At 38.7% G+C, this 26,120-nt stretch overlaps 1 long non-coding RNA gene across 1 annotated transcript; it reads right to left on the reverse strand.

Annotated features, from left to right (window-relative positions):
• Positions 1–13,004: 13,004 nt before the first annotated feature.
• Positions 13,005–24,987, reverse strand: LOC141417435 (uncharacterized). The gene is made up of 3 exons (XR_012442002.1): positions 24,848–24,987; positions 16,332–16,407; positions 13,005–16,238 (listed from the first exon to the last, which is right to left on the reverse strand). It is a non-coding gene; the product is annotated as an uncharacterized lncRNA (long non-coding RNA).
• Positions 24,988–26,120: the final 1,133 nt, after the last annotated feature.

Genomic DNA, 26,120 nt, shown 5'->3' on the forward strand with positions numbered 1-26,120 from the left:
TTTTTATAGAATGACAGCTATTAGTTTTACAAATTTATTTATTTTTTTTGTGGCACCGGGGTTTGAATTTGGGCTTCATGCTTGCTAGGCTGGCGCTCCTACCACTTAAGCCACTCTGCCAGCCCCACAATGTTATTCTCGGAGCATAGGCAGCATGAATGTATCTGTGCTTGCAAAGGCATTAATAAACTGGAGGGCAGAAAGGAGACACATTTTTCACTCAGATGGGCAAAGGCAAGGAGGTCAGCAATTCCGTGTTGTAAGTACATGACAGGCAGGCAAAGCTAAGGCTACAGTGGTGGGCCATATGTACCTCTGTAGGGCCTTTAGTACCAAGGAAGAAAAGCTGGGCTGGTCCAGCTGATGGAATGGCTCAAGTGGTAGAGCACCTGCCTAGCAATCCTGAGGCCCTGAGTTCAAGCCCCAGTACCACCAAAAGAATAAATTCTAAAGTGAGAATGAATGGCCCAGCAAAGGACTCAGATGTTAGACCAGAGACAGGGAGAGAGAGGGACAATAGGGAAGAATAGGTATAGAATTGAAAAAAAATATAGAAGCCAAATGTAGCAAAATTTGAGAGGCTGTTTGTTCTGTGTGTGTGTGTGTGTGTGTGTGTGTGTGTGTGTGTGTGTGTGAGACAAGGCCATTTCCTGGATGATTCATTTCTATTCCAAGGAACTGGGGAAAGAGGTAGTAAAGTAGCAATCGTAAAATGGTGTGGGGCATAAATGAGAAACCAAGGCCCTGAAGACAGTCTTCTGAAAGTTTTATTTGAATGTGGTCTTTTTCTGGAAACCTAGAAAGGCCATGGGGCAGGAGACTGGGGTTAAGATAGAGGTCTTTAATTCTGTGGAGCTGTGCAATGGTTGGTCTAAATACACACATGACTTCTGACCCAGTATTCCCACTCTTAGGTGTTTATCCAAGAGAAATGAAAAGACTTGTGCAAGAGTATTCATAATAGCTTTATTCATAGCAGGCCAAACTGGGGAGAAAAAAATCAACATATATCTGTGAAACAGGTAAATAAATAAGTTGTAGTATATTCGTTCAATGGAATACTAATTAGCTTTTTTTTTTCATATGTGCATACAATGTTTGGGTCATTCTTCCCCCTTCCCCCACCCACTACTTACCTTTTAAAAGCAAATTAATACACAGCAAAATGAATGAATCTCAGAAGTATGCTTACTAAAGAAGTCTTATGCAAGAGTATGTACCGTATGATTCCATTTATATGCAGTTCTAGAAGAGAAATTTCTATGGAATAAAAGAAGAAAATCAGAGTTTTCTTTGCCTCTGGGGCAAGAATGGAAATAAATTGTAATAGGTATAAGGGAACTACTTTTCAGGTTGATGGTAATAATCTGTATCTTAACAGAGGTTTATGTTACACAAGTGTTCCCAAATTTGTCAAAACCCACTGCATAGTACACCTAAGATTTAGGCATTTTAGTCAATAAAAATTTCTCTCAAACAAGACCCTTAAGCAAATATTGAACTCTGGGGAATGGTATGCATAACGAAGTATTTATGGTGAAATGCAATGATGTACAACTGATGTCAAATTGCATTTAAAAAGATAGATGGACTGGGTGTGGTGGCTCATGCCAATCATAGCTACTCAGGAGGTAGAGATCAGTAGAATCACAGTTAAAGGCCAGCATGGGCAAAAAAATCAGCAAGACCCCATCTCTGCCAATAGCTGGGTGTGGTGGCATGCACCTGTCACCCCAGCTGCAGGAAGTTTAAATAGGAGGATCATAGTCTAGCTGACCCAGACAAAAACGTGGGACCCTAAGTCCAAAAATAGCAAAGCAAAAATGGCTAGGGGCATGGCTCAAGTGGTAGGGGGAATGCCTGCTGAGCAAATTCGAGGCCCTGAGTTCACCCCCTCCCCCTCAAGTACCACCCCCCCCAAAAAAAAGATGAATTGATAAATGGATAGAGGGATGGCTAAGTGGACAAACAAGTGATAAGCAACTATCATATTTGTGAATGATATAATCAGCATAAAGGTATTCACTATAAATTTCAAATATTTTCTGTTTAAACATTTTTATGAACTGTAGGAATCAAAATGTATTTGTTTAAGCCACTGCTCATTAGGTTTCAATTTTTGCTATCAAACATATTCCTTTGATACTGAAACAAAAGTTTTCCAAGAAGCGAATGGATTTTGCCTTTATGTTTATTCACTCAGTAAACAAATATTTACTAGGAACACACTACTGCTGGACCTGGTGTTCTTGATGGGAATATGGTGTGGTGAGCAAAATAAAGTCCCTGCTGTTGTGAGTATTGTACTCTAGTGGAAAAGACAGGCACACAGATAAGTGCACAATTTTTGTGATTAGAGTTATAAAGGGACTGTTCCAGGGCTCTAGGGCGGGGGCCACTGACCTGTAGTAGTGTATGGTTTGAATATGAATTGACTCCTACCAGCTCATGTGTAGAAGCCTAGGTTCCCAGCTGGTGATGGAACCATTTTAGGTTCTAGCATTCTAGGTGCTAGAAACTTTAGGAGGTGAGGCCTTGCTGGAGGAAGTAGATCACTTCGGGGCCCGTCCTTCCAGGTATCTTGTTCCTGACCCCTTCCTGTCCCTCTTGTTGTTTCCTGGCAGCCAAGATGGAACTTCTCTGCTCTACCAAACCTCCCTGCCATGATAGACTGAAACCACTGAGACCATGAGCCCAAATAAATATTTCCTCCCTTAAGTTGTTTATATTAGATATTTTGCCACAGTGCTGAAAAGTCTGACTAATGCAGGGTGGGTAGAGACTTCCTTGAGGAAATTTTCATGGTATGCAGTTAATGAGATGAAGGGGGGTAATAAATATTCAGACAGAATATTATGGGCAAATGTAAGGTAAAAGGAAGTGAAAGAAGACTGTGGCTGCAGCATCAACAGAAAGAGGAAGAGAAAACCCAACACACAGGTGGTGCTAAAGATTCCACTTTTCTCTAGCTTTTGTTGCTGTTACTAACTTTGCTTCAGGTCTTTCATGCATGCTGCTCAAGTTGCTGTAGGTATTCTACCCTCACAATATGCAACTGGTATAGGCAGGAGCTTTAATAACAGGTATCAAAAAGGTAGCAAAATGGCTACCTCAAGGTGGGCTGAGAAATAAGTAGCAGCCCTCATCTCCATTCCCTTCCTTATTTTGACATCCAAAACAAATTCTCTGCCAAAGAACCTTTTAATAGAAACCTTTTCTAGCCAGACATGGTGACACACACCTATAATCACAGCTACTTGGGAGATAGGAGGATTGCTGTTTGTGGGCTGCCTGGGCAAAAATGTTAGTGAAACCTCATCTCGAACAACAACCAGGGTATGGTGGTACACACATGTAATTCCAGCTACAAGGGAGGTATAGATAAGAAATTTCTTTTCTGGAAAAGGAAAATAAGAACACTGGCATGCTTGACAAATCTACACATTTACAAAATTTCACCTTTTCCTTGGAAATCCAATGTAATTAGTAAATGAAAAAGTTGGAAACTTAAATAAACATTTTAGTTCTTCCTTAAGATGCAATGGAGAAAGGATCCTCACAATGATGAAAACCTAATCACATTTACACTCCATACTTCCAAAATTGAAGGCTAAAATTAAGAAAAAAGACAAATAATTGTGAAAGACAAGACAAAGCACAAAAAGCCTCATCTTTATCCTGTAGGAGGGCTTTTCTTTTCCGTCTACATGGCTAGTAATGCACTAGGTGGGAATCTCCATTGGAGAAAATCCACAGGCTCTAAGCAGCTCCAGGCCAGCCCTCCTTCCTAGCTAAGTAACTCTGGTCAGTCCACACAAGGCAGTGCCTCAACTGAGCACTGAACTCAGCCCACTGACCTTCCCTGGGCACTAGCGGGGCTTCTGGGAGTCCCACATCTTGCTTTGTCTCCACTGCTTCTTCCCTTCATACTTTCAAATACTATTTTATGAGCATGTACTCTGTGCCTAGCCCTTTATATTAACTGTCATTCTTTCTATCAAACCACCAGTACCATTGTGGCAGGCGAGAAGTAGGAAAAGTTTGGGGCTCATATAGGTTGCCTGGGGTCTGGGCCAGATCACCCTCACCTGCTGGGAACTGCCCATGCCCCTCCCCATCATTCATTCCCAGCCGCCCACTAGGGGAAAATCACACCTTGGCTCATTATGATTTCTGCACAAGATTATCCAGTTGGCCCCTTGGGATAATTGCACCCATGTGCACGATGACCACACCCGGTTTCCCAGGCAGGTGGTCCCAACAGATGTGTGGCCAACACCAAAGTTTGATAAAACAAACACATTTTAAATACACATGGGTACCTGAAGTTTTAACCTTAGAAAAATTTTAGGTAGATTTTAAATTATAAGCTTATAATTTAAACTTTAAGACTTTGATTTGTATCTTGAAATAACCTTTATGAACAAAAACCCAAATTAGGTAGCTGTTTTATATAAGACCATTAGTTACTTTACACCTTAAAAGACTTAGGAAGAAAATTAAGCCATTTTTCTAAATAATAGCATTTTATGAGGACACGTGTCGATAAACCTAATTATAAAAGGGTTAAATAAATTACACTCATGGTAGAATAAAACAGGTTGAGATTATTGTTTATAAATTTTCTTTAGTCCTAAGACAGAGAATAATTAGGCCTGATTGGGATTAGAACTAAAAAGCTTCTGCTCAGCAAAAGAAATGCTCTCTAAACTGAAGAAACAACCCACAGAGTAGGAGAAAATATTTGCCAGCTACACATCAGACAAAGGACTGATAACCAGAATATATAGGGAACTTAAAAAACTAAATTCTCCAAAAACTAATGAACCAATAAAGAAATGGGCAAGTGAACTAAACAGAACTTTCTCAAAAGAAGAAATTCAAATGACCAAAAAACATATGAAAAAGTACTCACCATCTCTAGCAATAAAGGAAATGCAAAGTAAAACCACACTAAGATTCCACCTCACCCCTGTTAGAATAGCCATTATTAGCAACACCACTAACAACAGGTGTTGGTGAGGATGCAGGGAAAAAGGAACCCTCTTACACTGTTGGTGGGAATATAAACTAGTACAACCACTCTGGAAAAAAAGACTGTGACACAGGTTACTCCAGAGGCATCTGCACACCCATGTTTATTGCAGCACTATTCACAATAGCCAAGTTATGGTAACAGCCAAGATGCCCAACTACTGACGAATGGATCAAGAAAATGTGGTATCTATACACAATGGAATTTTATGCAGCCATGAAGAAGAACGAAATGTTATAATTTGCTGGTAAATGGATGGAATTGGAGAACATCATTCTGAGTGAGATTAGCCTGGCCCAAAAGACCAAAAATCGTATGTTCTCCCTCATATGTGGACATTAGATCAAGGGCAAACACAACAAGGGGATTGAACTTTGATCACAAGATAAAAGTGAGAGCCCACAGGAGAGATATAAGGATAGGTAAGACACCTAAAAAATTAGTTAGCATTAGCATTTGTTTCCCTCAATGCAGAGAAACTAAAACAGATACCTTAAAAGCAACTGAGGCCAATAGGAGAAGGGGACCAGGAACTAGAGGAAAGGTTAGATCAAAAAGAACCTAGGAGGTAACACACATGCACAGGAAATTAATGTGAGTCAATTCCCTGTATAGCTATCCTTATCTCAACCTGCAAAAACCCTTGTTCCTTCCTATTATTGCTTATACTCTCTCTTCAACAAAATTAGAGCTAAGGGCAAAATAGTTTCTGCTGGGTATCGAGGGGGTGGGGGTGGGGGGGAGAAATGACCCAAGCATTGTATGCACATGTGAATAATAAAAAAAAAAGGAAAAATAAATAAATAAATTTTCTTTAGTCCTAAGAGAGAATAATTAGGCCTGATTGGGATTAGAACTTCAGATAACCTTTGAGACAGTTGTGTACATTAATTTTATAGAAGTATCTTAAGAACTATCCTAAAGATGTCTAAACATACACACACAGACACACATAGATGTTATGACGTAGGCATGCCAAAGAATGTAATGAGCTCAAATAAAATTAAGTGGCCACAATTGGTAGGAGATAGACATACAGAAAACACACACAATGATACACAAAACAATTATGTTAATTTAGAGTGCACCCTTAAACTGTTTTTGTCATTATTTTTAGAAGATTAGTCAGCTAGATTTTAAGTAGTTTATATCAGATCTTTAACATAAATACTCTTTTTGGCCTGATCCTTAACAAAATAATGCAGTAAAAACATATAGAAATTATATTAATCTAGAGAATTTTAACCACAAATTACTTATAAATTTCCTAGAGTAGGGCAAGATGGCATCACCCATGTTTCCTATTCCTAGGGAGTGGCAAGATGGTGCTGCACACATGGTGGCTCTTTTATGGTGGCATTTCTTGGGACCACATAGTCTCTCCAAAGGGTTTCTCAAATGGAACACAAACACATATTACATGCTAAAAAGGTTGTATTTGCCCTGATTTCTGATCTGTTTGGGTCTCCCTCCGTGAGACAAAATCTGACTTTCTGGACTTTCCCAGGGAGCACTCTGGGGAGGACTCAAGCACTGAGGGACAGAACTGCCAAACTGACAAAGTCTTCAGAGACTCTAGAGTCTAAGTAAATATTCATCTCATTTTTTTCACACTGGACAAGCCATTGCTCTATGCTCAGTGACCATTGTCCCTCATCCTTAATGGTGCCTTTGAAATAAAGTCCTTCCCACGCTTCTGGTCTCAGCCCTGATACCCTAGCAGTCTGAGCAAAATCAGAAGCATCAGGAACAAGGCAGAGTCTACCAAAACACTGAAAGATTCTTTCACCAACCTAAGGATGTAGAAAGTAAATGATAGGTGACTCCAGATCAGAGCATCCAGCTGAGGTGGTAAATTAGGCTTTAAGTAGCTTAGGCTCTGCTCACCAAACCTGTGTCACAGTGTAGGGCTGCTTCTACCCAAATGAAAATATACTTTTGGGCTGGAGGTGTGCCTTTCAAGAAGAGAATGTTCTTTTTGTTAGAAAGAGTTCCGAGTGATGAAAAAGGCCGTCATCTATTGAGAAAAGGTCTAGTGAGAAAAAAATCAGTGTGACAAAATTTCTTAGCACAATTCATTTAACTTTGCTCTAGCAGTTTGTTTTGTCTGTGGTTGAAGTGTTGTTATAGAAAAATACAGGTCCCTGTCTGCTAACCAATGCAGAGTGCTTCTAGATCAATTTTTATGCATAATTTCAATTACTTAACAATGAAATGCTAGTTTTACCTAGGTTAAAGAAACAGAAATGAAAAGCCAGGCAGTGGTGGCTCACGTCTATAATCCTATCTACTCAAGAGGCAGAGATCAGGAGGATTGTGTTTTGAAGCCAATCTGGGCAAATAGTTTTCAAGACACTATCTCGAAAATACCCAACACAAAAAAGGCTGGTGGAGTGGCTTAAGGTAAAGGCCCTGAGTTCAAGCCCCACTACTGAAAAAACAAAAGAAAAAAGAAAGAAAGAATAATGAAATACCCTTTTTACAGACTATCATTCAGAACCCTTTTTTTAACAAAAGTTTGAGAACATCATCAATATCCAGCCAGAACACTTTCAGTTGCCATATAAAGTATTTATTGTTTTGTTAAAGCTGATGGGTCCCTCCAAAACAGGTCTCTGCTTTTACAAATTATAACCATCTCAGCTGTGATCATCCTTCAGCTGTTGTGGTACCTACCCACTTGTTCAATTTTTTCACCTTCCCTATTGCAGCCAGATGTCGAGAAATTGTAGCAGAAACTTATGTCTGCAGCAGGACCTTGGATTGATGTTTTGGGGTTAGCTTCCACCATGGCTGTCAGGTGATCATCATTTAAAACAGACTTGGCCTCCCTTGGGGTTCATTTTTCAGACTCAGATCCCCAGAATGAAATTTTCCAAGCCACCATTGGATAGTTCTTTCACTAACAGAACCTTCTCCAAAGATAGAATTCATGTTCCTGCTTGCCTTACCTGCACTATGTCCTAGTTTAAATTCATATAAAAAAAGCATTCACAAAGCTTTCAAAGATACTGTATTGTTCACTTCTGTGGAGATAATAAACAATAAAAATCCTCAAGGAAAACTGAACAGTATAATACCATTATGAATGCTGAACAGCACATGTGGAAATATATCTGGTACCAGCTTCACCAATTAAGATAAGTTTTACCTGGTCAAATACCAGCAATTTCATTTGGAAGACATATGTTCTGTTATTATACTCAGTTTATATCAAGTGGCTAATACGTTTAGTTTTTTAATAAGAATATAATTTCCAGTAATTTTATTACCACCTCCCATGGAAAAAATGCTTCCAAGCTAATATGAGTTGTGCCTTTGAATCCAATAACTCAATGCCTACCAAACAGTTTTTCAGTACTAAGTTAATATCTCAAATCAACTTAGTAGTTAGGAAAAAAATTCTCCCATAGTGGTCTGATCAGTTCCTATTTCTTACTGTGTTTGGGTTAAGAGCATTTCTGGGTTTTCTTCTTGCCCATTTCATGTGATCTCAATGACTGCTATGTCATGGTCTTTGTGTTTCCTACATCTTTATTTACTGTACAATGTATCTTCTTTCACCTATCTCTCTGACTTCTATGGGCTTCATTCTTAATTTTAGCACAGATGAACAAAAATAATGTATATTCAGGGGTATAAGAGAACTATTTGGAGCTAGGTGCCAGTGACTCACTCCAGTAATCTTAGATACTTGTAATGCTGAAATCAGGATCACAGTTGGGAGGCCAGCCCAGGCAAATAGTTTGTAAGAGTAAAATAAGCAAAGCAAAAGGAAAGTAGATTGGAGGTATGGCTCAAGCAGGGGAGAACCTGGTTTGCAAATGCAGGCCCTAAGTTCAAACCCCAGTTCCACCCAAAAGAAAAAACCAAAAACCCAAGTTAATATTTACCCCATTAGTCACATATTCTAAGTGGCACTTGAGTCAGCTTGTATATTCTTTAAAACTACAACCATAACAAACTTGTTCCTAAAATCACCAAAGGGTTTAAAACAAAAGGAAAGTGACTCATCAGAATTCAAATATGGTCAATGTTTGAAGTGAGAGGAATCTTGTGGTTAATGTTCAGCCACTTTACTTCCAGCCCCTTATGACATATATATTATTCCAATTTTTCTGCCTTCAAGTTGGTGAAATGGAAAGAGAAAAAGTCTCTGTTCTTTTTGGTCCTCACTTAAAATTCCAGATTCAACTCCAAAGTAAATTGACAACCTCATTTTACCAAAGCAGAAAAAAACCTGATCTCAACAATAATAGATTTTTACCAAAAACAACAAAAATACTTGTTGCAACTATAGGTAATTAGGGGAATGAGTAGCTTTATTTTTGTCTCTGATATACTAACAGCAATTACCCTGTTTTATTTTTATTTTATTCATATGTGCATACAGTGTTTGGGTCATTTCTGCCCTCTTCCCCCACCCCCTCCCTTACCCACCCACTGCCCCCTGCCTCTTCCCCCCTACCCCCTCGCTACCTGGCAGAAACTATTTTGCCCTTATCTCTAATTTTGTTGAAGAGAGAGTATAAGCAATAATAGGAAGGAACAAGGGTTTTTGCTAGTTGAGATAAGGATAGCTATACAGGGAATTGACTCACATTAATTTCCTGTGCATGTGTGTTACCTTCTAGGTTAATTTTCTTTGATCTAACCTTTTCTCTAGTTCCTGGTCCCCTTCTCCTATTGGCCTCAGTTGCTTTTAAGGTATCTGTTTTAGTTTCTCTGCATTGAGGGAAACAAATGCTAACTAATTTTTTAGGTGTCTTACCTATCCTCACCCCTCCCTTGTGTGCTCTCACTTTTTTCATGTACTCAAAGTCCAATTCCCTTGTTGTGTTTGCCCTTGATCTAATGTCCACATATGAGGGAGAACATACGATTTTTGGTCTTTTGGGCCAGGCTAATCTCACTCGGCATGATGTTCTCCAATTCCATCCATTTACCAGCACATGATAACATTTCGTTCTTCTTCATGGCTGCATAAAATTCCATTGTGTATAGATACCACATTTTCTTGATCCATTCATCAGTAGTTGGGCATCTTGGCTGTTACCATAACTTGGCTATTGTGAATAGTGCTGCAATAAACATGGGTGTGCAGATGCCTCTGGAGTAACCTGTGTCACAGTCTTTTTTTCCAGAGTGGTCGTACTAGTTTACATTCCCACCAACAGTGTAAGAGGGTTCCTTTTTCCCTGCATCCTCACCAACACCTGTTGTTAGTGGTGTTGCTAATGATGGCTATTCTAACAGGGGTGAGGTGGAATCTTAGTGTGGTTTTACTTTGCATTTCCTTTACTGCTAGAGATGGTGAGCATTTTTTCATGTGTTTTTTGGCCATTAGAATTTCTTCTTTTGAGAAAGTTCTGTTTAGTTCACTTGCCCATTTCTTTATTGGTTCATTAGTTTTTGGAGAATTTAGTTTTTTAAGTTCCCTATATATTCTGGTTATCAGTCCTTTGTGTGATGTGAAGCTGGCAAATATTTTCTCCCACTCTGTGGGTGTTCTCTTCAGTTTAGAGACCATTTCTTTTGTTGAGCAGAAACTTTTTAGTTTTGTGAAGTCCCATTTATCTATGCTGTCTCTTAGTTGCTCTGATGCTGGGATTCCATTGAGAAAGTTCTTGCCTGTACCTATTAATTCCGGAGTATTTTCTACTCTTTCCTGTACCAACTTTAAAGTTTGTGGTCTGATATTAAGATCCTTGATCCATTTTGAGTTAATATTGCTGTAGAGTGATATATTTGGATCTAGTTTCAGTTTTTTGCAGACTGCTAACCAGTTTTCCCAGCAGTTTCTGTTGAAGAGGCTGTCCTTTCTCCATCATATATTTTTAGTGCCTTTGTCAAAGACAAGTTGGTTATAGTTGTGTGGCTTCATATCTGGGTCCTCTATTCTCTTCCACTGGTCTTCTTGTCTGTTTTTGTGCCAGTGCCATTCTGTTTTTATTGTTACTGATTTGTAATATAGTTTGAAGTTGGGTATTGTGATACCTCCAGCATTGTTCTTTTGACTGAGTATTGCCTTGGCTATACATGGCCTCTTGTGTTTCCATATAAATTTCACCGTAGATTTTTCAATCTCAGTATGAATGTCATTGGAATTTTGATGGGAATTGCATTAAACATGTAGATTACTTTTGGGAGTATAAACATTTTTACTATGTTGATTCTACCAATCCATGAGCATGGGAGATCTCTTCACTTTCTATAGTCTTCCTCAGTCTCTTTCTTCAGAAGTTTATAGTTTTCCTTCTAGAGGTCGTTCACATCCTTTGTTAGGTTTACACCTAGGTATTTGATGTTTTTAGAGGCTACTGTAAATGGAATTGTTTTCATATATTCTTTCTCAGTTTGTTCATTATTAGTGTATAGAAATGCTAATGATTTTTCTATGTTGAATTTATAACCTGCTGCCTTGCTATAGCTATTGATGGTGTCTAAGAGCTTCTGAGTAGAGTTTTTTTTGGTCTTTAAGGTATAGAATCATGTCATCTGCAAATAGGGATATTTTGACAGTTTCTTTAACTATTTGTATTTCTTTTATTCCTTCTTCTTGCCTAATTGCTCAGGCTAGGAATTCCAGTACTATGTTGAATAGGAGTGGAGATAGTGGGCATCCTTGTCTCATTCCTGATTTTAGAGGGAATGGCTTCAGTTTTTCTCCATTAAGTATAATGCTGGCTGTAGGTTTGTCATATATAGCTTTTATAATTTTGAGGTACTTTCCTTCCATTCCTAGTTTTCTTAGCTCTTATATCATGAAATGGTGTTGGATCTTATGAAAGGCTTTTTTTTGCATCTATTGAGATGATCAAGTGGATTTTGTCTTTGCTTCTGTTAATGTGGTTTATTATGTTTATTGATTTTCATATGTTGAACCACCCCTGCATTCCTGGGATGAATCCTACTTGGTTGTGGTGGATGATCTTTTTGATGTGTTGTTGAATTGGTTTGCTATTATCTTATTGAGGATTTTTGCATCAATGTTCATTAAGGAGATTGGCCTCTAGTTCTCCTTTTTTGAGGTATCCTTGCCTGTTTTGGGATAAGTGTAATCTTGGCTTCATAAAATGTGTTGGGCAGTTTTCCTTCCCTTTCTATTTTGTGGAACAGTTTAAGGAGGGTTGGTATCAGTTCTTCTTTAAAGGTCTGATAGAATTCAGCAGAGAATCCATCAGGTCCTGGACTTTTCTTTTTGGGGAGACTCTTGATTGCTTCTTCAATTTCATCTTGTGTTATAGATCTATTCAGGTGATTAATATCCTCTTGGTTCAGTTTTGGATAATCATATGTATCTAGAAATCTGTCCATTTCTTGAAGATTTTTGAATTTTTTGAATATAGGTTCTCGAAGTAGTCTCTGATGATTTCCTGGTGTTTGTTGTTATCTTCCCTTTTGCATTCCTGATTTTACTAATTTGGGTTTTTTCTCTCCTCAGTGTAGTCAGGTTTGCCAGGGGTCTGTTGATGTTTTTTATTTTTTCAAAGAACCATCTTTTTGTTTCATTAATTCGTTGTACATTTTTTTTTGGTTTCTATTTCATTGATTTCAGCTCTTATTTTTATTATTTCTCTCCTTCTATTTGTTTTGAGAGTGCTTGTTCTTGTTTTTCTAGGAGTTTGAGAAATATCATTAGGTCATTGATTTGGGATCTTTCAGTCTTTTTAATATATGCACTCATGGCTATAAACGTTCCTCTCAGGAGTGCCTTTGCTGTGTCCCATAAGTTCCGGTAGGTTGTGTTTTCATTTTCATTGTCTTTCAGGAACTTTTTAATTTCTTCTTTTATTTCATCAATGACCCATTGTTCATTAAGCAATGAATTATTCAGTTTTCAGCTGTTTTCATGTTTTTTGTCTTTACTTTTGTTGTTGAGTTCTAGTTTTATTGCATTGTGATCAGATAGAATGCATGGTATAATTTCTATTTTCTTATATTTGCTGAGGCTTGCTTTGTGCCCTAGGATATGATCTATTTTGGAGAAGGTTCCATGTGCTGCTGAGAAGAATGTATATTGTGTAGAAGTTTGATGAAATGTTCTGTAGACATCAACTAAGTCCATTTGATCTATTGTATATTTTAGATCTAGGATTTTTTTATTGATTTTTTGTTTGGATGACCTATCTATTGATGATAATGGGGTTATAAAGTCTCCCATGACCACTGTGTTGGAGTTAATACATGGTTTTATATCCTTCAGGGTGTGTTTGATGAAATTGGGTGCGTTGACATTGGGTGCATGTACGTTGATAATTGTTATTTCCTTTTGGCCTATTTCCCCCTTTTATTAGTATGGAATGTCCTTCTTTATCTTGTTTGATCAATGTAGGTTTGAAGTCTACTTTGTCAGAGATAAGTATTGCTACTCCTGCCTGGTTTTGGGGGCCATTGTCATGGTCAATCTTCTTCCAGCCTTTCATCCTAAGCCTATGCTTATTTCTTTTGATGAGATGGGTCTCTTGTAAGCAACAAATTGTTGGATTTTCCTTTTTAATTCAGTTTGTCAAACTTTGCCTTTTGATGGGGGAATTAAGTCCATTAACATTAAGTGTTAGTACTGATAGGTGTGTGGTGATTCCTGTCATTTAGTTGTCTTAGTTGTTTGAAGATTTGATTTTGTGTACCTAAGTTGAGGTTACTCTCTACTTTCTTGCTTTTTCATTTCCTATAGTTTGGTGCTGCCTGCCCTTTCATGGTTATGTTGAGTTTCACTTTCTGTGTGCAGAATCCCTTGAAGAATCTTTTGTAGTGGTGGCTTTGTGATCACATATTGTTTTAGTTTCTGCTTATCCTGGAAGACTTTTATTGCTCCTTCAATTTTGAATGATAGTTTTGCTGGGTAGAGTATCCTGAGGTTGAAGTTATTTTCATTCAGTGCCCGGAAGATCTCACCCCAAGCTCTTCTTGCTTTTAATGTTTCTGTTGAGAAGTCTGCTGTGATTTTGATGGGTTTACCTTTGTATGTTATTTGTTCTTTTTCTCTTACAGCCTTCAATATTCTTTCTTAGGTCTCTGTATTTGTTGTTTTAATGATAGTATGCTGTGGGGTAGATCTATTTTGATCTGGTCTGTTTGGTGTTCTGGAGGCCTCTTGCATCTCTATGGGAATAGATTTCTCTAGATTTGGGAATTTTCTGTTATTATTTTGTTCAATATATTACGCATTCCTTTTGCTTGCACCTCTTCTCCTTCTTCAATGCCCATGATTCTCAGGTTTGTTCTTTTGTTGAAGTCAGTGAGTTCTTGCATTTTCTTTTCACAGTTCTTGAGTTGTTTAACTAATAGTTCTTCAGTTTTTCCTTTAATAACCATTTTGTCTTCAAGTTCTGAGATTCTGTGTTCTGTTTATTTTATTCTGCTGGATTGGTCTTCCATTTTGTTTTCCAGTTCTGTTTTGTTCTTTTTTCTGAGGTTTTCCATATCCTGAGTCATTTCCTCTTTAATATTGTCTATTTTCGTCCTGAGTTCATTTATCTCTTTATTAATCACATTCTTTGTTTCACTTTGGTGTTTATACAGTGCTTCTATGGTTTCTTTTTTTTCTTCTTGTGCTTTTTCAAATTCTCTGTTTTTGTTCTCTTGGAATTTATTGAGTGTGTCCTGTACATTTTTGTTGACCATATGCAGTAGCATCTCCATAAAATTCTCATTGATTACCTGTAGTATTTCTTCTTTTAGATTATTCTTGTAGGCTTCATTGGGTTTTTGGCATAGTTTATCTTCATTTTGTTGGAGTCTGAATCTGAGTATTGTTTTCTTCATTTCCCTCTGGTTCCAGAACTAAGTTTTTGCTATGGGGAAACTGGCTTCCTTGTTTTTTCTGTCTTCCCATCATTGCCCTTGGTGTTGTTATTGTCCCTGTACTGTGTGCAATTAAGTATTTTCTAGCTTGTAATAATAATAATGGTGATATTTAGAATGGAAGGGTGAGAGGAGATCAAAGCAAAGAAGTTAAAGAAAGAGGGAAAAACAAGTGAACAAACAAAAAAACCCAAAACAAATGAACAAACAAAAATTTCAAAGATATAAACAAGGAGAGATAATGTACTAATCAACCGTAAGCTGAACAGACATTAGAGAGTCAGAGGATTGAGAAAAAAAAAATATATAAAAAAATCTTGATGTTCAAATGCAATAAAGTTTCTGTCTTAATAATTTTGGTGTTAGTGTCTCAGACTGCAATCCTGGAGATGGTATCTCAGAAGTAGTTCTGTCATTGTCTCATGATAGGGGAAAAAAACCCAATCCAAACCAAACCAAACAAAAAACACCACAAAGTGTCCCAAGTTCAAATGCAGTACAGTTTCAGTAAGTTTTTCAGCATGCAGGTGTAGTTTAGTTGTTTTCTCATCAAAGGTAGGGAGAAAAAAAAAAGTCTGGAAACAGTTCTGTGAATGGCTATCTGAGGCTGTGTCTCACCTGCCTGCTGCTGTCAGCCTGATGTTGCTGGAGGCTTTATTTATGCAGATCTCAGGAGTGAGCTTAACACTCACCTAGTCCCACAGGCTTTGTTTGCTTAGAGTTCTCCTGGGTGCGACCACCACTGCTACAAGCATTCCCCTTTCCAAGCACACTGGGGGAGGTGACACTGTACCAGCTTTCTCAGGCTGGTGTGTTTATTTACAGTTCATGTGGGACTTGGGTCTTCCCCCCTCTCTGTGGAGTTTTCCTCCCACTGCCACTTTTACATGCTTTTGCGCTCCTGGTTGCTAGGCATGTGCCGCCACTCCTGCCTTCTCCAGTTGGCTTGTTGTGAGGAATTTCCTCTCCCCCCCTTTGGTGCTCAGGGCTCCCTGCCCTCTTTGCTATGTGTCTTTTTTGTTATTGCTTATTATTCAGTGTTTTTTTCTCTTTTTTTCCCTGGGTGAGGGTTGGTCTGTCCAGGGGGCTATGCTGATCTGGGCCAGGGTTGTCTGTGGGAGTACCACATGCTGCTTAGCTCACCTTGTGGTCCACTTCTTCCCAAGCCATCTGGACACTGCCATCTGGTGGCAGCACGGGAGCTCTCCTGGTTTCTCTGTTTAACGTGAAATGGGAATGTTACACACAGGTTGGGGGTGTGGAGGAGTCAAAGTTTTGTCTCGATGGTTTTTTCTGTAAGGTGTATCTCCAGTGTCTCTCCAAGATTTTACTTTAGTAGGCATGCTTTCTGCTTCCTCTCTCTAGCTGCCGTTTTGGAATCTCAATGACCCTCTTTCTAAATGAAACAGAGGTGGGGGAACAAGGTTTCCATCAATAGTGTAGATTTAATTGATACAAGAATCTAATTCTTGTGGGGTAGATTACACACCTGTAATCCCAGCACTCAGGAGACAAAGGCAGGATGATCATGAATTTGAGGTCACTCTGGGCTGCACAGGGAGATCCTGTGTCAAAAAAACAAAAGCAGCAGCAGAAGTTACCTGTCTCACTCTAAGCAAACATGCTAGGCAAGATACAACAACAACAAAAAAACCCCCACCAGTTTTGTCAGAGCTGACTCCAAGGTGAAAAGGGAATTTTCCAAGTGCAAAAAAGAGAGAAGACTGAAAACCCAAGTGGATCCATGAATAGAAATTATATATTCATTTCCCAGAACTATATGAAAATAATGCAGCTGTCTGAAACAGACATTTTTAAACAAGAAGAGAAAAGTTAGAAATACTTGACTCAGCAAGAAGAGGCCATGGTAAAAAAAGAATTAAAAATTCCACACATATTTATTTGTTGTGTTCCCTTAGTTTCCTCCAATCTATTCCAGTTCATGTCTTTTCTTGTCTTTTGACTTTGACTGTTTGATTTGTTTCTGTTTTTTTTTTCTTGTTTGTTTTGAGACATGGCTGTGCTATGTAGCCCAGGTTGGCATAGAACTCTCCATTCTCCAAGTGCTGGATTACAGGTGTGTACCACCATGCCCAGCAACTTTTTGACTCTCTTGAAGAGTACTGATCAGTTTTTTTCTCAAATGTATTTCATTTGGGTTTGGCTAATATTTTCTGAGTTTATACATTTTTTGACAATACATAGAAATGACATACTGTTTGGTGCATCACATCATAAGGTTCATAATATCAATATGTCTTACTGTGATGCTGACCTTAATCATTGGGTTAAGGTTGGTTTTTGGCAGGTTTCATCATTATAAAGTTACTATCTTTTATAGTCAATGAAAATCTTGGGGGGAGATACTTGGAGACTACACAAGTATTGCTTCTCCTCATACTTTTACCCAGTAATCTTGCCATCCATCAGTGAATCTTATTTGCAACTATTATCAGTGTATTCAGTTAATGCTAACTTTCTATTTCCTACATTCCTTCCTACTTATTAATTGGAATTCTTCTACAAGGAAGAGCTGTCTTTTCTCATTTATTTACTTATATTTATTGAAGTATGGACTCATGGATATTTATTTTGTGGATTAGGAGCCAAGTTTTTTTGGCTCATATTCCAGCTTTGGTCAGTAGGAGCTCTTTCATGTGACCTCATAGTCTTTCAACAAATCCCCCACACCCTTTTTTATTTAAAGCATTTCATTTTTTAAAAGCATTTCATTATTGTCAGACACCTCAAAATGTTCCAGGATCCTCTAGTATTTTCCCTATTCCAGTCCTGGAATCAACCACTTCCCCCAAAGAGCTTTGGTTCCTTCATTGGAGAACTATAATTAGAAATAAAAATCTGGATGCTAGATTTCTTCATTACTGCTTCTAGTGCACTCAGTGGACAGAGCTGGGAAATACATACATGTATATATGTAATACAAACATATATATATAATACAAACATATATATGTATATATATCTATATATTATGTACTTGTTATATATAATTCCGCACATACACTATCTCAGATTATGGTACATTTAACCCAACAGAGTTTATGTTAGCCTCCTTTTTCTTTATTTGCAAGAAACCCATTTCTTATTATCTGAAACATATTTACCCATTTGTGCAGTTTTAGTACACACAGACTCAGAATCACTAATTCATACCTTTGTGAGAAATAAATTTAAGACTAGAGAACAGCATTAATGTAATTCTCTTTGTCTTTACTATTAGAGTGTCCATCAAGATGGTGTTTTCTGGACCAGCACAGTGGCTCATGCCTGTAATCTGAGCTACTCATAAGGCTGAGATCAGAAAGCTCTCAATCAATAAACCAGGTGTGGTAGTGCTGTGATCCCAGTTATGCTGTAGCACTGGACAAAAACACAAGATCCTATCTGAAAAATAACTGAAGATAAAAGGGCTGGGGGCATGGCTCAACTGGTAGAGTGCCTGCCTAACAAGCATGAAGCTCTGAGTTCAAAACCCCAGTTCTGCCAAAAATAAAATAAAGACGGTGTTTTCCAACGTCACTTATTAACTGGGTGTGGTGGTGCACTCAAGAAGTGGCAGGAGGATTGTGAGTTCCAGGCAAGCCTGGGCTACATGGGCGACCCTGTCTCAAAAAGGAAAAGCAAAAAAAAGCCCAGGTATTAGATTAGTTTTTTCCTTCCCCACCCCAGCTAGCAGCACTCCTTTCCCATAGTGCTGTGCAGCTTGCATTTCCTCTTTTATGCATCCCTTTTCCATGGACCTCCCAGGTTATCAATCATTTTAGTTTCTGGTTTATCCTCCCCATATTGATTTTTTACAAATGAGTGGATGTATGTGCATTGTCTTACATCTTTTCTGTATTGTCTTATATCACTCTATTTCTAACATAAAAAAAATGTATCTTAATAGATACTCCTGTGATGTATGTTTTGTTTTTATTGTACTGGGATTTGAACTCTGGACCTTGTGCTTGCTAGGCAAGCACTCTACCACTTGAGCCAGTCTGCCAGCCCCATTTACTTTTTCACTGATAATATGTCAACTCTGTATCAGCTGGTGGAGGTCATCCTCATTCTTTTTTACTAGCTCCATTACTCCATTGCTTGCATGGCCCTAGTGAATCAATCACTTTCTTATGTATGGGCATTCAAGCTGCTTCCAGTATTTTGCAATTAGACACAATGCTGTGTATAAAAAGATATCAAGAGGCTGACAGAGTGGCTTAAGTGGTAGAGTCTCACATGCCAGGTAAGCTTGTCCTGGAAACCTAACTGGGGTGACAGAAGATGCTGGAAAAGACAACAGACAAAAGGCCAAACATGCATAAAGCTGGAGCCAGGTAGGCTGGGTGTTTGGGTGGAGACACACCAGCCCCCTCCACCTCCAGTGAGTTTATTATATATAGTAGCAACATGAGATGGAGAGGCATTTCTCAGGGGAGGGGGCATGACATTGTAATCCTTGGGAAAAGGAGGAACCTGTGACAGCTTCTCTCTAAATGTAAACATTAAAGGAAAACTATCATTTTTCCAGGAAAACCCAGCAAAACTATCATTCAGAATTGAAGGAGCAATAAAAATCTTTCACTATGTACTAAAACATATATGACCACCAAGTCACCATTACAGAAGATTCTACAAGGAATTTTGCACACAGAAGGTGAAGGTAAACAAACCCATGTGAGGACAGAAAGCATTGAACCACAGGAGAAGAAAAGACAAGCAATCACAGAGTAGCATTGATTTGACTGCACATGATTAAACCCTTAAATAACAAAAACAACTAAATGGCAGGAATCATCACATACCTATCAATATTATAACTGGATGTTAATGGACTCAACTCCCCAATGAAAAGACACCATTTGGCAAACTGGTTTAAAAAGGAAGAGCTGACAATCTTTTGTTTGCAAGAGACACATCATATTGACTGAAATAAATACTGGCTTAGGCTGCTATACAGTGAAAGGCTGGAAGATTTACCAGGCCAATGCCTCCCCTCCCCTCAAACAGGCAGAAGTAGCAATACTTATATCAGACAAGTAGACTTCAAACTTACATTGATCATATGAGATGAAGGACACTTCAAACTAATAAAAAGGGCAATACATCAAAAGGAAATAATAATTATCAACCTATATGCACCCAATGTTAGTGCACCCAATTTCATCAAACATATACTGAAGGACTTAAAAGCACATATAAACTCCAACACAGTGGTAGGGGAGACTTAAATACCCCTCTATCACCAATAAATAGGTCATCCAAACAAAAAATAAACAAATCCTAGAACTAGGGGAGGGGGGCAGGGTGGAGAAATGACCCAAATAATGTATGCACATGTGAATAAATGAAAAAAAAAAAAGAAATCCTAGAATTAAATGGCACCATCAATCAAATGGATCTAATTAATGTCTGCAGAATATTTCATCCAACAACAAACAGTATACATTCTTCTCAGCAGCCCATGGAACTTTCTTCAAAATAGATCATGTCTTAGGACACAAAGCAAGCCTCAGCAAATATAAGAAAATAGAAATAACTCCCTGCATTCTCTGTGATCACAATGCATTAAAACTAGAACTCAATAACAAAAACAACAGCATAAAACACACAAATAATTGGAGGCTGAATAGTACATTGCTCAACAATCAGTGGGTCATAGCAGAATTAAGAGAGGAACTACAAAGGTTCCTAGAAGCTAATGAAAATCAAAACACAACCTACCAGAACATATGAGACACAGCAAAGGCAGTCCTAAGAGGAAAGTTTATAGTCATGAGTGCTTATATTAAAAGGACAGAAAGATCTCAAATAAATGACCTAATGCTACATCTCAAACTCCTGGAAAAACAAGAGCATGCAAAACCCAAAACAAGAAGAAGAGAAATAAAAAATAAGGGCCAAAATTAATGAAATAGCAACCAAAAAAAAATTCAAAGAATCAACAACAGCAAAAAAATAAGTTTGACAAACCCCTGACAAATCTGACTAAAAGGAGGAGGGAAATGACCCAAATTAGCAAAATCAGAAACAAAAAAAGAGAAAAAACAACAAACATCACAGAAATCCAGGGAATCATCAGAGTCTAATTTGAGAACACTAGTTGCAATATCCAAGCTATGGAAACAGTCAAGATGACCCACAACCGAGGAATGGGTTATTTATACACCACAGAAAATTTTATTTGTACACAATGGAATTTTACTCAGCCACAAAGAAGAATAAAATTTTGTCATTTCCAAGTAAATGGATGGAACTAGAAAAGATCATCTAAGCAAAGTAGCCAGGCTCAGAAGGCCAAAAATCGCATGTTCTCCTTCATTTGCAGATTATAGACCAAAACCAATGCAGTAATATTGGACATGGGTCACACACTAAAAGTAGAACACGTACGGGAGAAATAGGGAAAGGAAAGGAAACTAAAACCTGAAGTGGTTGATGTGCTCCCTGTTGTGGAGTGAAAAAAAATTCTTAAATTAGCAGAGGCCACAATGGGAAGGGGAACAGGAAGTAGCAAAGAGGTCTGGTAGAAATGAACCGATGTGGGTTTCAATACACAAATGGATGGAAGCAATGCTAGGAATCTCTCTGTATAGCTATCTTTATCCCAGACTAGCAAAAACGATGTGTCTTTCTTATTTTCTCTTATGTTTTCTTTTTAACAAAATCAGAGAAGAGAAAAGAACAGGTGTGGCTGGAAGTGGGGTTGGGGACAGTTAGGAGGAGGGTTGGGGGTGGTAGTAGGTAGGTGGTACAAAGTATGCACATGGAAGTAAGTGTAAAAATGATCAAATAAAAGGAGAAAAATGTATTATACTGATAATCATAGAAATAAGTAACTCCAATTCTTTCACCAACCAGGATAGAGTGTTGAATGTTTGGGAACAAGTTTACCTCTGGGTATTCTGTTATATTACACAGGACACCTCCCCAGTTAGCACCATTTTACATTGGGCAAAACATTAATTTCCATTCAAAATACTGTATTGTAACAATTTTCATAGAAACATGTAACTCCTATATAAAAGGTTGAATGACTAGATAAAAGGTTGAATGACTGGGAACAAGTATACCTCTGGGTATTGATTCTATATTTCATGAGAATCCTCTCCAGCTATCACCACTTTTCTTTGGGAGAAACATTCATTTTAGATCAAAATGCTGTATGATACTGATTTTCAGAGAAACATTTAACTCCTATTCTTTCACCAACTTTGATAGAAGGTTAGATGTGTAGGAACAAGTTTAAATGCAGGTTTGAGTCTGTATTTGACAGGAATATTCCCATGTTATTACCATTTTGCATTGGGAGAGACATTCATTTTAGCTGAAAATGCTGGATTATACTGATTAACATAGAAATATGAATGCCGCATTCTTTGATCAACATAGATAGAAGGTTGAATGTCTGGGAACAAATTTAATTCTGGTATTGATTCCATATTTCACAGGAGTCATCCCTAGCTATCACTGGTTTTCATTGGGAAAAACATTCATTTTAGATCAAAATACTATATTTTACTGATTTTCTTGGAAATATGTAACTCCTATTCTTTCACTGTCCTGGATAGAAGGTTGAAAGAATGGGGACAACCTTAATTTGGGTAATGTGTCCATATTTCACAGGACTCCTCCCACATTATCACTGGTTTGCATTGGGAGAGACATTCATTTTAGCTCAAAATGCTGTATTGTACTGATTTTTGTAGAAATGTAAGTCCCATTCTTTCACCAGGAGAGGATTCCTGTCAAATACAGACTCAGTACCTAGAGTGAAAATGTTTGCACACATTCAACTTTCTGTCTAGTTTGATGAAAGAATAGGAGCTACATATTTCTTTGAAACTCAGTATAATGCACCATTTTGATCTAAAATGAAAATTTCTCCCAATGAAAAATGGTGAAACCTGGGGAGGATTCTTATGAAACATAGGATCAATACCCAAAGATAAACTTTTTCCCATTCAACAATTGATCCAGGATAGTGAAAGTATGGGAGGTTTCCAGACTTTCAACTTTTTCACTAGGTTGTGAAAGAATGGGACTTACATATTACAATAAAAATCAGTATTAAACAGCATTTTTAAGCCACAATGAATGTTTCTCCCAAGGCAAAATGGTGATAAAATGGAGGTACAGACTCAATACCTAAGTTAAACTTGTTCTCAGACATTCAACCTTCTGTACAGGATGATGAAAGGATGGACTTATAGGTTTCTATGAAAATCAGTAAAATACAACATTTTAATCTAAAATGAATGCTTCTTCTAATGGAAAATGGATACCTGAGAAGGATTCTTGCAAAATATAGAATCAGTAGGCAGAGTCAAACTTGTATCCAGACTTTCAGTCTTCTATCTAGGATGGTGAAAGGATGAGACTTACATGTGATTATGAAAATCAGATTTAATAGCATTTTGATCTAAATGAATGTTTCTCCTAATGAAAAATGATGATAGCTTGGGAGGAGTCCTTGAAGTACAGACTCAATACCTAGAGGTAAAAATGTTCCCAGAAATTTAAACCTTCTGGGTGGATCCAAGATGGCAACTAGAGTGCAGAAGCAGACAGCATGAGCTCTGTAAATCAAAAATCTTGCTGAGATGCTGGAGCCACACTTGGCAGAAATAAAGCACCAAAAAGAATCAAAACTGCAGCACTCTGAACCCCTAGCCCATATAAAGCTTCTCCATGCCATGTTACACTGAGAAAACAGGAGGGCTCCCATACTGCCAGACACCAGCTCCAAAATTGCTTGGGAGACATTCGGCAGACCAACAGGTGAGCACCAAGTGTCATGTGGTATTCCCCCAGGCACTCTTGGGATGAACCAGCATAGCTCCCTGGGCAGGCTGACTCCCCACCCTGCAAACAAAACAAAACAAAATAAAAAACTGAATAAACAAGGAACTGAAAACTAACACACAGCAGAGGAGATGGGGTGCTATAAGTGCACCGGAGATGGTGGGAGAAGCAAGGAGCAGATCTCCACATGAACTTTCAGTAAACAAAGGCAGGAAAGGCACAAGGGCTGACAGCAGGTGGGTGAAAAGCTGCTGCCTGAAATAGAGCAGGTAGTGGTCCATAAAGCTCATCTCCTGAGCCACTAAGCAACATCCAAATCAAACAACACTGCAAAATTGAAAAACAATCAATAAACCATCACAACACACTGACAGTAGGGGGCTGGCTGACGGATCACTGACCTTGTCCCAGAGAAAGGGGGCAAGGCAAAGAAACAAGCCCCCAGTAAAACAACACAGTGAAAACCCAGCTCCAAAGCAGAACAGCTGGTGAGCTACAGAGCTAATCTCCGGAACCTGAGGACAAGCCAACCTCACTGAGGGAGGAGTTGACTAAGCAGCTGCCACTGAAAGAGAGAAGAAAAACTGGCAAGACTGCTCAACCACCTGGCGAGACTAAGACAGAGCTTCTGCTTAAACACCAACACCAGGACTGGATGCTGAAGGAGTAACACTAGAACTACTAAGACTGAAATTCTATTGTTCCTGAACCTGGAGTTTTTTTTTGTGTTTGTGTTTATTTGTTCATCTCTCTCTGTTGATTTCTTTTTTTGTTTGTTTTGTTTTGTTAGTTTTACCATTGTGAATTAGTTAATATTAGTTAAATTACATCCAGACCAGGGACACAAATAGCATACATACAGTAAGCTAAAAATCCAATACACCCACAAAACAAAATTTAACTATAGGAAAGAAAACAGGTAACTGAAACCACCAATAGCCTATCAAGAACATAGTTGCACACTACCAAATGGAGTGATGGGACGATGAAAAAGGGATGGAAACCATTCTCTCCCCCAAAATAATTTAATACAGAATTCAGAGGGAAATGAAGAAAATGGATATCCACTCCATTTTCTATTTATGGCTTTCAGTTTTGCTGGGGGTGGGGGTGGTTCAGTCTGCCTAGGGGCTGCACTGGGTTATTTTCCTGGGGGGGGGTTGGGTAAGGGAGCCGCTTGTGGTGCATGATGCTCACCTGTATCTTCTGCAGTTTCACTCAGACAGCTTTGGAGCCAGCTGCCAGTGAAAAATGGCATCACTCAGCATGGCACAGGGAGAATTTCCACAGATTAGGGATCCAGGATGTCACAGGGTTTGATTCTGATTGATGCTCTGTCTTCTGCTTGTTGGAAAAGAGAAGTGGCTGGGGGCTTTTTTTCAGGGCCAGAGCCAGACACGCCTTGCTGGGTGTGCCAGGCAGGATTTTCACAGCTGTTAAGTGCAATTAAAGGCTGATTTAAGGGTCAGTCTGAAATGGTTAATGACTTAGCCAGAGGGGAGCCATTAATCAGGTGCAATTTACTTAGCCAGAGAGGAACCATTAATTAGGTGCCATTTTTGCTTTCAAGCTGAAGGAGGTCCATGAAAAGGTCTGGTTCCCATGAAAATGAGGAAAATGGGAGGAACCAAACCAGGATACGGTTAAACAGTTGTGTTGATTGTGTTCACTTGATTGTGTTGATTGTGTTCACTCATGCTTATAGCTAACAACCATTGTCTCACTTCTGTACCTGGGCTAGCTTGCTCCACAAAGATTGCCAACAGGATGTGGTTTTTGCCTTTATAAACTCTGCTAAAAGTTAGAGAGGGGCTGCTCTGAGTCCTGACGACCTGTTGGTCAGAGCAGCCACCAGCTGGCTAATAAAGATTCTCCTTTAAAGTCTTTCTTGGGTAGTTGTGCCTCATTCTAACTCATAACATTTGGAGGCCCCAGCAAGATCCTTTTAATGACCCCCAAGATGCTAATAGAGTATTGATCTCTTAGGACTCCACAAAGCCCAATAGGGTGGAGGCCCTAGGGGGTGGCTGCTGAGAGACATTCCTCAGCCCTAGGACATACCTCCTTATCCTCATGGGTGACAAGTGGAGTCAGGAGACATTAATCCTCACAGAGGAGAGTCATCTGGTCAGGAAAACCTCTGGAGGTAAGGGGATTCAAGGGAAGGCTGGACACAGCATTACTTCCTGAATCCTGGGTGGTGGTGAGACGTTGCCCCAACCCCTGGTCTGTCTGGTTAAATTCTGTGTGGCCACAAGTCATTGTTTTTATTCTGTGTGCCTGTTCTGTCATTCTGTATTTAACATTTTTAGACCACCCTAGGCAACCAGAGGATGACTGGAACTACAACATGGGACAACCTTCGTCTACCTCCAGTCCTTTACAATGTTTGCTGACTAACTTTTCTTCTTTCCAACAGAAGGCTTTAGACCTGGGGGCCTCTTGTGGTGCCTTTACACTGAGAAAATTC

Source organism: Castor canadensis, chromosome 15, assembly GCF_047511655.1.
Source record: "Castor canadensis chromosome 15, mCasCan1.hap1v2, whole genome shotgun sequence".
NCBI classification, from domain to species: domain Eukaryota; kingdom Metazoa; phylum Chordata; class Mammalia; order Rodentia; family Castoridae; genus Castor; species Castor canadensis.